We start from the raw sequence: 11465 nt of genomic DNA on the forward strand, positions 1-11465 counted from the left end.
GGGGAGGAGCATCCCAGGGGACCCAGCTGGAAGTGCGTGCCTTTACAACCTAGCTTGCAGCATTCACTGTGCTCTATTCTAGCAGCCACAGGCCTGTCCAGACACTTAGAGAAGGGATCTAGATGCCACCTCGATGGGAGGGAGGACAGAGTTGCAGCCCTGCTTTGGAAAGCCCCACAGCCACAGGCAGCTGTGTTTTTCAGGGCTGGGTAGACTCAGGAGATCCACAGTAACAGGTGGTGTGGAGACCAGGTGTGGATGAGATCACCTGGGGATGTTGTGGAAAACAAGAGGGACCAGGACTGAGCCCCAGGACATGGTGACTGTCGGTAAATGCTTATGGAATGAATAATTCATTCAAGAACATGACTCTCAATAGATAAACTCTCAGGTCAGCAGTCTTCATGTCTGGCCCCAAACAGGAGAATGATGACGGTTGACTGAGCCTCAGGTTACTCCTGGGGCCAGACAAGAATCCTTTAGAATCTGCTTCTCAAACTCCCGTGTGCACAAGGGTGACTCCAGAAGGCGTATTCTAAAGATGGGCTCCTGGTGTGACTCCCAGAGATCGGAATTCAGTAGACCTGCAGGACTGCCGAGGGGTCCAGGAATCTACCTTTTAAAACAACTTCCTCTGTCACGTAGCTACAGGCGCTGGGGGGACAGCCGGGCACTCAGCCGCTCAGCCATAAATCCCAATGGAGCTGTGGACAGTCTTTTCAATGAGATGTCCTGGCTCCCAGTCCTGGCTCTGCTACTTTGTAGCCACCTGACATCTGACAGTTTTCTTCTTTTGACACCAATTTTCTTGTCTGTACAACTAGGAGGTGCAGTTAGAGCAGTGTTTTCAAACTGAGCTGGATGGGGCCTAGGGGGTTTCACATCGGGCACCTATCTGTATTAATCCATTTAGCAAATATTCATTGAATGTTTGCTCTACGCTGGGCCCTGGGCCGACTACTGGAGATATTACAAAATCAATGATTAATTATCATTATGAAAGCTACTTCAGGAGAGAAACACAAAAGAGGGAACCCACGAAGGTGGTTTAACTTGCTTTGTGGAGCTGCCATTTGGGCAACTGTTCTGGCATTGAAACCATTGACTAAGGTGATCTCTAGGGGTCCTTGCAACCAGAAACCTTTTGTTCTATGATGTTTTTCAAAGATTTTACTTCGGAGTGAGTCAAAACAGGCAGAATGCTATTACTGGATTTGGAATCTATCCGAGACCCCAAGGTTCGCGCCTCCATTCTTGAAAAGAAACCATGGTGCTCTTTAGGGATCGGAATGTTCTGTATCAAAGTTTTATGACATTTAAAAACCAGCACCTCAGCCTGGGAAATTGAGTGAAGGAACAGAGAAGGGCGAACGGCAGCCCTGCTTGCTGGAGGAGGGAGCCCAGCACCGAGGCCCAGGGCGGGGCTCTGCACGCTCCCAGGTGGGAGCTGGCAGAGCTGGCAGAGCGGGCAGATCAGGTGATTGACATTTTCTGAATCTCCCAGTTTTCATCTGCAGAATGGGCCCACAGTATCTGCTTCTCAGACTCGGTTAAAGGAGAAAGATTGTATATAACAAATTACTCTCTTGTCGAGCCCATGTGGCTTCATGCTTGAGCGTCGACTCATGAACCAAGAGGTTCGATTCCCTGTCAGGGCACATGCCAGGTTGTGGGCTCAATCCCTGGTAGGGGGCGTGCTAGAGGCAGCTGATCCATGTTTCTCTCTCATCAGTGTTTCCAATACTCTCTCTCTCCCTTCCTCTCTCTCTAAAATCAAGAAAAACATATTTTTAAAGATTACTCTATCAGTGCCAGATACTCAGTAAGCATTCAATAAATGATGGTCATTATTAATTTAAGCACCTTTCTTATGCGTATTATACTTGACAACATCCCTACAAATGTTTTATAAATGAGTGGAAAATTACACAGTTTGGGAGTTGCCAAATGTCAGGGCTCCTTGAAGCCAGTGGCATCTCTCTGGGGAAGGAAGCCTTGTAATTCTCTCTTTTTAAAATGACATGCCCAATTGTGATGGTCTTAAAATTTTGAACTTGCCTTTCCTCTCCCAAAGTAAAGCAGGTTTTATTTTTTAACCAGGCAAAACCAAGCCTAAATATCTAAATTTAGGATATGTATTCCATGTCTTAAAAGAATAAAGATGATCTCCATCTATGTTGTTGAGAAACAAAAAAGAGGCCCTGCATTTTTTAGTTTAATTTCTCTGTATTTTTGTAGTTTAATAGGTTACCTTTCTTTGAGACTAAACCCACAAACATCTCTTTCCCCTCTTTTTTTAAATTGTGGAGTTTGTTTGTTTGTTTGTTTTTATGTTTTATGGATTTTAGAGAGGAAGCGAGAGGAGAGAAACATGGATCCGCTGCCTCCTGAGCGCCCCCTACTGGGTATTGAGTCCACAACCCAGGCATGTTCCCTGACCAGGAGTCAAACCAACAACCTCAAAACCTCTCCGTGGACAGAGGATACTCAACGAACTGAGCCACACTGGCCAGGGCACCCCTCTTTTGATAGTTAAAACAACGCAAGAATGTGTGCATGCCGGAGGACCTCTGTCACTTAGTGGTTTGTGCAGCTGCAGGTATGAACTTGGGCAAAACATTTAGTTTCATCTTATTTATATGTAACTAAACTGAGGACAGTGAGACATCAACTCTTTAGAACAATTGGGAGAGTTAAATGATTATCAAATAGGCCATGCACACAGAAAATGCACAGTAAGTTAGCTATTGCTCTTTTTATGTGTACTGATTGACTAAACTATTTTGGTGTTGACACATACTTTGAACTGAAAACTCATAAAAGATAAATTAATGTTAGCTCCTTGCATTTAATGATCTGCATTTAATGATTCTGGAGGCAGCTAAATCTACCTTGAGTTCGTGTTAGAAGCTATGGCCTCAGTTTTACGAGATGTGACATCTGCTACTAATTTGGGGTGTCGATTTGGTAAAATCATTGAAGTCATCAGGGTGCCTTAGGCCTGTGGTCTATAGCCAGACACGAGAGAAGGCAGGATTCCATCAGGCAGTAAAATAGCTGACGAGGAAGGATTCAGAATTTCATCTGTGAAAATCAGGTGATAGTATCTATAAGCAGTTAGGATTAGATTCAGCTTCTGAAAACCCAAAATAACGGTAATCAGGTAGAAGTTAATTTCTCCCTGTTACAAGTCCTGGTGGACTAGGCTGGTGGAATTATACAGCGTCAGGGACCTAGGCCGTTCACAACAGGGCAACCACCCATCCCTAATTTAGTTCCTAGCCGAATGCCATCACATCTTTATTCTAGGCATTCAGAAGGAGATGGACTATGCCTCTTACCTTTAAGGACATCTGCAGATGGCCCACACCACTTCTGCTTCCATCTCATTCCCCAGGCCACTCCCAGCTACCTCGCCGTGAGGGACACTGATAAACGTAGTCTTTATCCTACGCACGGGTGCTGAGGGAAATGGGTATTTGGGGACAATTAGCAGTCTGTGCTGCAGGGTTAAAGGGGTTAGATCACTCAACTTAGATCAGGGCAAGAGTGCAGAAACTAATCCCACGTGCAAAAGTGTGGACTTGGAGTTGCTTGTTGCCATAGTAACTAGAAAAAAGACTGAGCACAACTGTCAGGAAGAAAAAAATTGTCCTTGTGCCTCAAACCCTGTGTTCTGGCCAGAAGTCTCTGGTTGATAAGCTCATATGTTTAGGATGGTACTTGCTTGTGATGTTAAAAAAAACCTTGTTTATTCTAATTTAAACACTTTTTCACCCAGGGAAAGTTCAGACTTACAGTGATGGGAAATTAATAACACATGGGGAAATGAGCGTGCATTTGGTATTTGAAGTATGTGGTATAATAATAAAAAATAACTTTTTGACATGTTAGAGACATCGGCTTGATAGCGCCAATTTAAAATGTCACCAAGTAGTAGTTTCATTTAGACTTATAAATTTTCACTAGAAAATTTAAACAAAATATTAGAAAGTTTATCATATTTAATCGTTTAGGAGAATTCAGAGTCTTTAAACCTCGTTATGAGTTTAACTGTTGCTTCACTACATATTTTGAGTGCTGAGGAAGACCCGGTAGATCAGTTTAAACATTGGAGGGGACTTAATGAATTGTTTTCCAGGCCCATTGTTTCAAGCTATTTAGGTTTCGTTAAATGTTGAAGAAGAGACTCCTTGAGAGTAATTGTTAAAATATAGTCAATGTTTAAAGAGACTTTTAGTTGAATTCAAAGAGCTAAAGAAAACTGAATTTTTTAAATGATTTCATATTAATACATTTTAAAAAACCAACCTTAAATAGTTTTCTATGTGTAAAAGCTGCCTAATAATAATGATGATGATAATAACTCACACTGACAACTATAACTCTTTTCTATTTCTATTTATTCATATTGAAATAGGAGGGCGATGGGGAAAATTCCTTTTTCTTTCAGTAGTGGAACTCTTTTTCTAGTTGTTTGTTTGTTGTTCCAAGTTAAATCTTATGGGGAACCCAATGTTGGCCTTTGTTTTGAGAAATGACTCCCCCTCATTCCAAGTAGTTTGGGGGGCCCATTAGTCAAGGCAGCTGCCTCTTCCTTGGTTACAAGGTGGCAGGTGTCCCAGCTAGTCCTGTCACACATGCCACCTCTCTAAGAGGACAGTGCTTTAAGTCCTTCTACCTGGAGCACAGGACTTTACCTTCCCACTTTCTGTTTTTTAGCATCATAGTAAAAAGTGCAGATTCGGAAACCAGATTTTGTGTGTACAAATCACAGCTCTGATGCTGCCTTGCTGTGTGACCCTGGCTTCATTACTTAACCTCTCTGAGTCTGCTTCCTGATCTGTAAAATCAGCATCATAACAGTGTCCTCTTTAATATTGTTGCAAACAGTAAGTAAACACATAAAAAGCTCTTAAATAGAGACTGACATATAGTAGGTGCTCAATATATGTTTATTATTATTGTTGCCTAGTTGATGAGTTTTCCTTTCAATTATGTGAAGAACCCCACACTTTCCCACTGAATTCCTTTCACCCTCTTTACTATTTCTGTTCCTTGCAAGCACTGTTTTCTGGCTGAAACACATGGTATTTAAAAAAAAAAAAAAAAGATATCCTCAGTGCAGGGGAAGGGACCCCTTTACCTGCCACAGCATCTTGAGACCCCTCTGCGGACCAGGGGCCACCACCTGATGCTGCGCTAAGGGCTCCTCCTGGTTTGGGCTTTGAATTGCTTCTCCAGTTACACCCGCGGTCCTGGCCAGTGACCTCAAATCTAGACAAATATCCAAGGAGGGTCTATGATATTCACAAGGTCTCTTCTTGTTAAGACAGAGAAGTGAGCTCGTAATTTTACAATATGTTCAAGAAGACTCAATTTAAGAAGGAGGAGCCGCAGAGGAGGGGAGGGGAGGAGGCAGCGTCCTAATCTCAGGACCACCCAGGCATCCACGGAGCCTCTCGCTCTCTGCCAGGGCCCAGCTCAGCACAGAACAGGTGCGGCACCCTCCACGTGGCCTGCAGACCTTCCTGGGCACCGTGGCTGCCCTCCTCCCAGTCCTGTGCCTTCCTGTCTCCTCCCTTTATGTTTCATAAGTATGGCCTCTGCTCCATGCTGTTCCCTCCCTGCTCTTCCTGCTCCATGCAGTTCGCTCCCTGCTCTCCCTGCTCCATGCTGTTCCCTCCCTGCTCTCCCTGCTCCATGCTGTTCCCTCCCTGCTCTCCCTGCTCCATGCTGTTCCCTCCCTGCTCCATGCTGTTCGCTCCCTGCTCTCCCTGCTCCATGCTGTTCGCTCCCTGCTCTCCCTGCTCCATGCTGTTCGCTCCCTGCTCTCCCTGCTCCATGCTGTTCGCTCCCTGCTCTCCCTGCTCCATGCTGTTCCCTCCCTGCTCTCCCTGCTCCACGCTGTTTGCTCCCTGCTCTTCCTGCTCCATGCAGTTTGCTCCCTGCTCTCCCTGCCTCCATATCTTTGTTCGTTTTCTTCTTGCCATCTGGTGCACCTGACACTCTCTGTTCATCTCCAAGCCTCGGCTCAGACCCTGTCCTCCGGAAACAGGCCCTGTCTTCTCTACACACACTGTTGAGTGGCCTCCCCTCCAGCAGGGGTGGGAAACGTCCAGCAGGTCCTGTGAAATCAGTTGGTCTGGCCCTACAGGCGAGACTCTAAATTCAATAGATCCAGGAGCTCTTTCACAGCAACATAAATTTATATCAAGTGAATCACAATAATAGTGTAAATTTTGAGGGACAAGCAAGGAACGTCCATTACGCCATAGACAGGACACATACTAGCACATGACTGAACAGACGCGTTTGCTTCTCATTCTGTGCCCACTGCCAGCCTGACCCGGAGCTGCTGACGCTGCGTATCACTGAACACGGTCTTCCCAGACCAGGCTCCCTTCTCTGCTCCCTCCCCTCCCTTGCCTGGCTGTCCGAGCACCAGGCCAGCTGGAAGCAGGTCCAGGGAAGGCCGGTTCCATTCCGCCTCACCCGCCCCCTTCAATAATGCTCTATGAGGGCCGAGACTGTCTTCCTCGTTCCCTGCTGGGTCTCTAATGCAGAACCTGAGAGGCTTAAGAAGGTAATCAAATAACTAGGCATTAAATAGATTAATAGCCCTGGCCTGTGTGCCTCAGTTGGGGGGTGCCATCCCATGCACCCTACAGATGTGCTTTTGATTCCTGGTCAGGGCACTGACCAAGTTGCAGGCTCAATCCCTGGTGGGGTGCATGCAGGAGGCACGTGATCGATGTTTCTTTCTGTCTCTCTCTCCCATCCTCTCCGTAAAAATCAATTAAAAATTATTTAAATAATAATAATAATAGTAAACCCATCCGCTTACCTATCTATGTATCTCTCTGAAGCTAAGCCTACCATGCCTGAAATAAGTGATCTCCACTGAACAGGTAAACTGTCCTGTTCTGTTTGCTCCAGCCCCAGGGGCTGCCTGAGCTCCCCAGAGATGCAGAAGCATGTTACTTGGAATCTATGGATATCAAGGTTTGGTGTCAAGAAGAGATGATTGTGATACCCATGAGCAGTGATTCTGGTCCTGTGATACCACAGCAAAAAGAAAGCATGACAAATGCCACTCTCTGGGGACAGTGTGACAATGTCACAATACACTTACAGCAAATGCTCTTACCTTGGACTGCAGGGAAATGTTTGGACTCCTGCATTCAGACATGAGACCAAGGCAGGGAGATGACATCGTGGGTGGAAGGCTCTCCCCCCCCCCCCACTCCGCACCTCCCATTACCTCTCAGCCCTGTCCTCATTCAAACCTACAGAGGAAGTCAGAGGCCCAATTTTCCCCATTGCCACCCTCCTATGAAAGTGAGAAAAGAAACCATGCCTTGTTTATTTTATGCAACAGTTTCTTTAATAAAATATGACGTGTTTTACGGTAATACACACAGCAGTTTGCAAAAAACAAAAAACAAACAAACAAACAAAAACCCACACCAAACATTTGTCTATCAGAAATTGTTAGGAAAGCTGAAGTAGCCACATGGAAACCAGAGCTGAGCATCCACCCTGTGCCAGATTCAACACATGAAAAAAACAAGTGAATTCTATTCCAGTTGGTAATTTCTCTCCAGGGTGGGTTCTCCATTCCTTATCCAGACCCTCATATCCCAGCTCACATTTCAATCCATCTCAGCTCACAATGTGCCTGAGACCACTGAGCAATTGTCACCTTTTCTATTATGACCGTCAAGTACATAGAAGGACATCCATTCAATAATCTACAAATTGCCAAGAATGCACCCAGCCCACTACTCGCATCTTGAGCACCAAAGCTTAGATCTCTGCACTCAGACGTTGTCGGTTGGCCCTGCACAGGACTGTATGGCGTGGTGGGCTATCACGTCAACCAGATCCACGTTGGTTCCCTCCCACTGCAGCTCACTGTGCAACTGTGCACAAGTTCCCTACCCTCTCTGAGCCTTCTCTTTCTACCTGTAAAATACAGGGAACTCACCACAGCCTCACAGAGTGCTTGGGACAATTTATTACGGAATAATTTATGCAAATCTTAAAACTATTTATATAGGATCTTAAGACTGTCTATGAGCCACAATGGTGCCGGATTCATGTTATTTTAAGAAAACCTGGCATCACCAGATCAGAATGGGTCAGAGACTGATGACTCATCCCAACCTTTCCTTTTGTTGCTAAAGAAGCTATGCCCAGAGTAACTCACGGACTTCCTCGGAATCCTGCACCCAAACTCAGGGGGGACCTACGTGTTCATTTGTAAGTTTCATAAACTCATAAATATTGCTGATAATGTATCAGGCATGTTCCAGGTGTTTTGCAAGTATCAACACATTTAACATTTGCAGAAACCTTGTGATAAGAGAATTATCGTCTTCTGCACTCCACAGTTGAGGACACTGAAGGTTCAGTGACCTACCCACAGGCAGGCATGTGGCTGATGGAACAGGAAGCAAACCCAGGCGGTCGGCTGTCAGGTCCGTGTGGAGCGGCTTCTCTGGTTCAAGGCCTATAAACTCCTCATTCCGCTTTCATATCCACCCACAGAGCCAGTGCTCGCTCTCCCCCGTGCCTCCCTCCTGCCTGTTAGCTACCTAATTCATAATAATGAGAGTAAATTGCTTTCTCTTAGACTCCCACTGAGCAAAGGCTGAGGGGAGCCGGTTTCAGCAGAGAGAATTCCAAGGAAGCTGGGGAGAGGGGAAAGGAGAGGCAGGCAGGGAGGGAGGGGGACACGTAGAGGGTGTGCCACTAAGCTGGTTACCACTGGCATTGTTTTATCACGGGGGACTGTCACACAAACTCCTGCTCCAGGGGACAGACTGTTGGGGGAAGGAGGGAGGGAGAAGAGCGTGTTCAGGGACTCCCACTCCCATCTGTCAAAGGTTTGGCTCACGGGGCAGTCACTGTCCTGCGTGTCTGGGCCATCCATGCAACAGAACATTCCATACGAGGTCAAGTGCGGTCCAGATGGAGTCTACCCTCCCAGTCCAGCAGCCAGCCTGGGGTTCAGTTGGCCAGTGATCAGTGGCCTCCACCTAAGCCAGGGATGCCCAGGAGAGCAGGGCTGGCAGGCAGGCAGAATGTGGACAGGCCCGCCTCCGTGGGGACCAGCGGTGTCCAGACCATCCCGAGTAACCCAATCTAACATGAACTGCTGTCGGGGAAAGAAGGGCATTTCTGGGAGAATGAGCTTGTATGGGCAAGTGGCAGGAATGAGCAGCAACCCACTGGCCGCCCCGCGCCTGAGGGCGGGGAGAATGCAGCCAGACAAGCCGTGCCAACCAGCTGGAGTGGAAGGACACGCGGAAGGGACGCTGGCTCCTTGTGGTACCACTAAGACAAGTGTGCAAATCTTCAGTGTGAGACTCGGTGAATTTTTAGTTGCATGTGCATCCGTGTCCAGAAATGCCACCTCCATCAGATGGATCACATTCCCTCACCCTGGCACCCTCCATTCTAGGGATTCTTCATGTAAATCTCTCTCTTTTTAGGCCCCTCCACCCAACATACATCACCCCTGCTCCTCCGCAGGAATAAGAAGCACCTCTGAAGGTGAGCACTATACTGGAAGCTAGAAGCGCACTGGAAAATTACCCAGTTTACCACTGCGCTTGCTGTTATTTTTTTCCACCAAGCATGTGCTGAATGTTGTCATCAATAACACCGTGCCATTTATGGAGAATTTGAGACACTACCTCCCACAGGGAATTGAGTTTCCAAGAAGTCTTAAGGACATGGCACCACTGTGCAGCCCAGGCCCCAGCTCCCCTCCTCCTGATCCCTACATTTCGAAAGACACCCTGGGAGGCTGCAGGGATTAGAGGGAAGACTGCCAAACACGAGGGCCAGTCCTGTTCCAAATTGTGCCATTAACAAGTCACATGGCCCTGGACAAGCTGGTCTGCCCCCTGGAGCCTCCCCATCTGTGAAACCATGGGAGGGACACTGGCTTTGTCTTTCTCTGGGCTCTATCGGTGAAAATGCCTTAGTCCCCAAGACTGCCCAGGCCTGGCTCCCTCCAAATCCTCAGACAGAGATGGGACATTGCTTTCTTTTATGGAGCCTCTGCAATTTCAAAATGTTGATCCTGCTGGGTGGGTGCAGCCCCCAGCTCAGGGAGCAGGTGGCCCCTTGGTGAGGAGAAAGGGCCCACCTGCTTTGGAGAGGGGAGGTCCTGCACCAGGGCACTCGCCTTGGCCAGAAGCGAGTGGGCTGGATTTCAGCCCTTACCCCTCCGCTGGGGGCAGTGAGCATCTGGGGAGCTGTGTGCAGGGGCCCCGCACACCGGAGGGCACCTGCTCACCCCTTGGCCACCCTGCTCTGGAATCTGGCTCCAGGCCTTCTTCCCAGGGAGGGAGGGAGGGAGGAAAGAGAGAGGGAGAGAGAGAAAGAAAGAAAGAAAAAGAAAGAGAGAAAGAGAGAGAGGGAGGGAGGGAGGGAGGGAGGGAGGGAGGGAGGGAGGGAGGGAGGGAGGGGGAAAGGGAAGAAAGGGAAGAAAGGGAAGAAAGGGAGGAAGGAAGGAAGGAAGGAAGGAAGGAAGGAAGGAAGGAAGGAAGGAAGGAAGGAAGAAAGAAAGAAAGAAAGAAAGAAAGAAAGAAAGAAAGAAAGAAAGAAAGAAAGAAAGAAAGAAAGAAAGAAAGAAAGAAGAAAGAAAGAAAAAGGAAAAGAAAGGTCAATGACCAAGTCTGTGGGTCGCTCTCTTTCCCCCAGTCGCTCAGCAGGGTTCCGCCTGTGCCTCCTCCATGCACCTGAACTCAGTGGCACAGATCTCACCCCCACAGGCTCTTCTCCTCCGCCCACCTGGGTAACCAACAGGGCAGGTGCAGGTCTTCCTACCTTTCCATTCTCAGGGCACCTGGCACCATACCTAGCGCATGGGTGGGACCCCACCTGACAACTGAGTGGAGGGAAATGGAATTAAGCAACTGATCTGCAAAGCCCACTCCATGGGCCTCATTTGTCTTCTCCTATATCCCAACACGCAGGCCTGGCCCAGCCATGAGCAGCCCCCTGGGTCCTCCCACTCCGGGCTCCCTCTTTGACCCAGAACTTTCACTCCTGACTCGGCTACTTGAGCCTCCCTGCAGGGCCTCTGGCCAGGATCTCCCCGCACCCCTCAGGCTGCTGACTGGACCCTCAGCACTTGTGGGTTTTTCTTACTTGGTTTTGACTCTGTCAAGTTGATGCAGAAGGTCCACAAAAAAGTTTTTTAAAGCAGTGATGCTCAATTCACTCTCAGCTCCTCACTCGCTTGGTGACCCTGGTGAAATTGTGTGTGCTTTCCAGGGCTCGGGCTCCTCCTCTGTGAGATGGGGCATTGGTGACATCTTCCTGGTGTAGTGGGAAGGACCAGACAAGGCCTTTCGTGAAGGCGACACCACACAGGATGGACACACCATTCAGGGCTGTTCTTAAGATGGTTCTCTAGACAAGCTCAGCATACTGTTCTTCAATGT

The sequence above is a fragment of the Miniopterus schreibersii genome (assembly GCF_964146895.1).
Source record: "Miniopterus schreibersii genome assembly, chromosome: 17".
In the NCBI taxonomy this organism is placed as follows: Eukaryota; Metazoa; Chordata; class Mammalia; order Chiroptera; family Miniopteridae; genus Miniopterus; species Miniopterus schreibersii.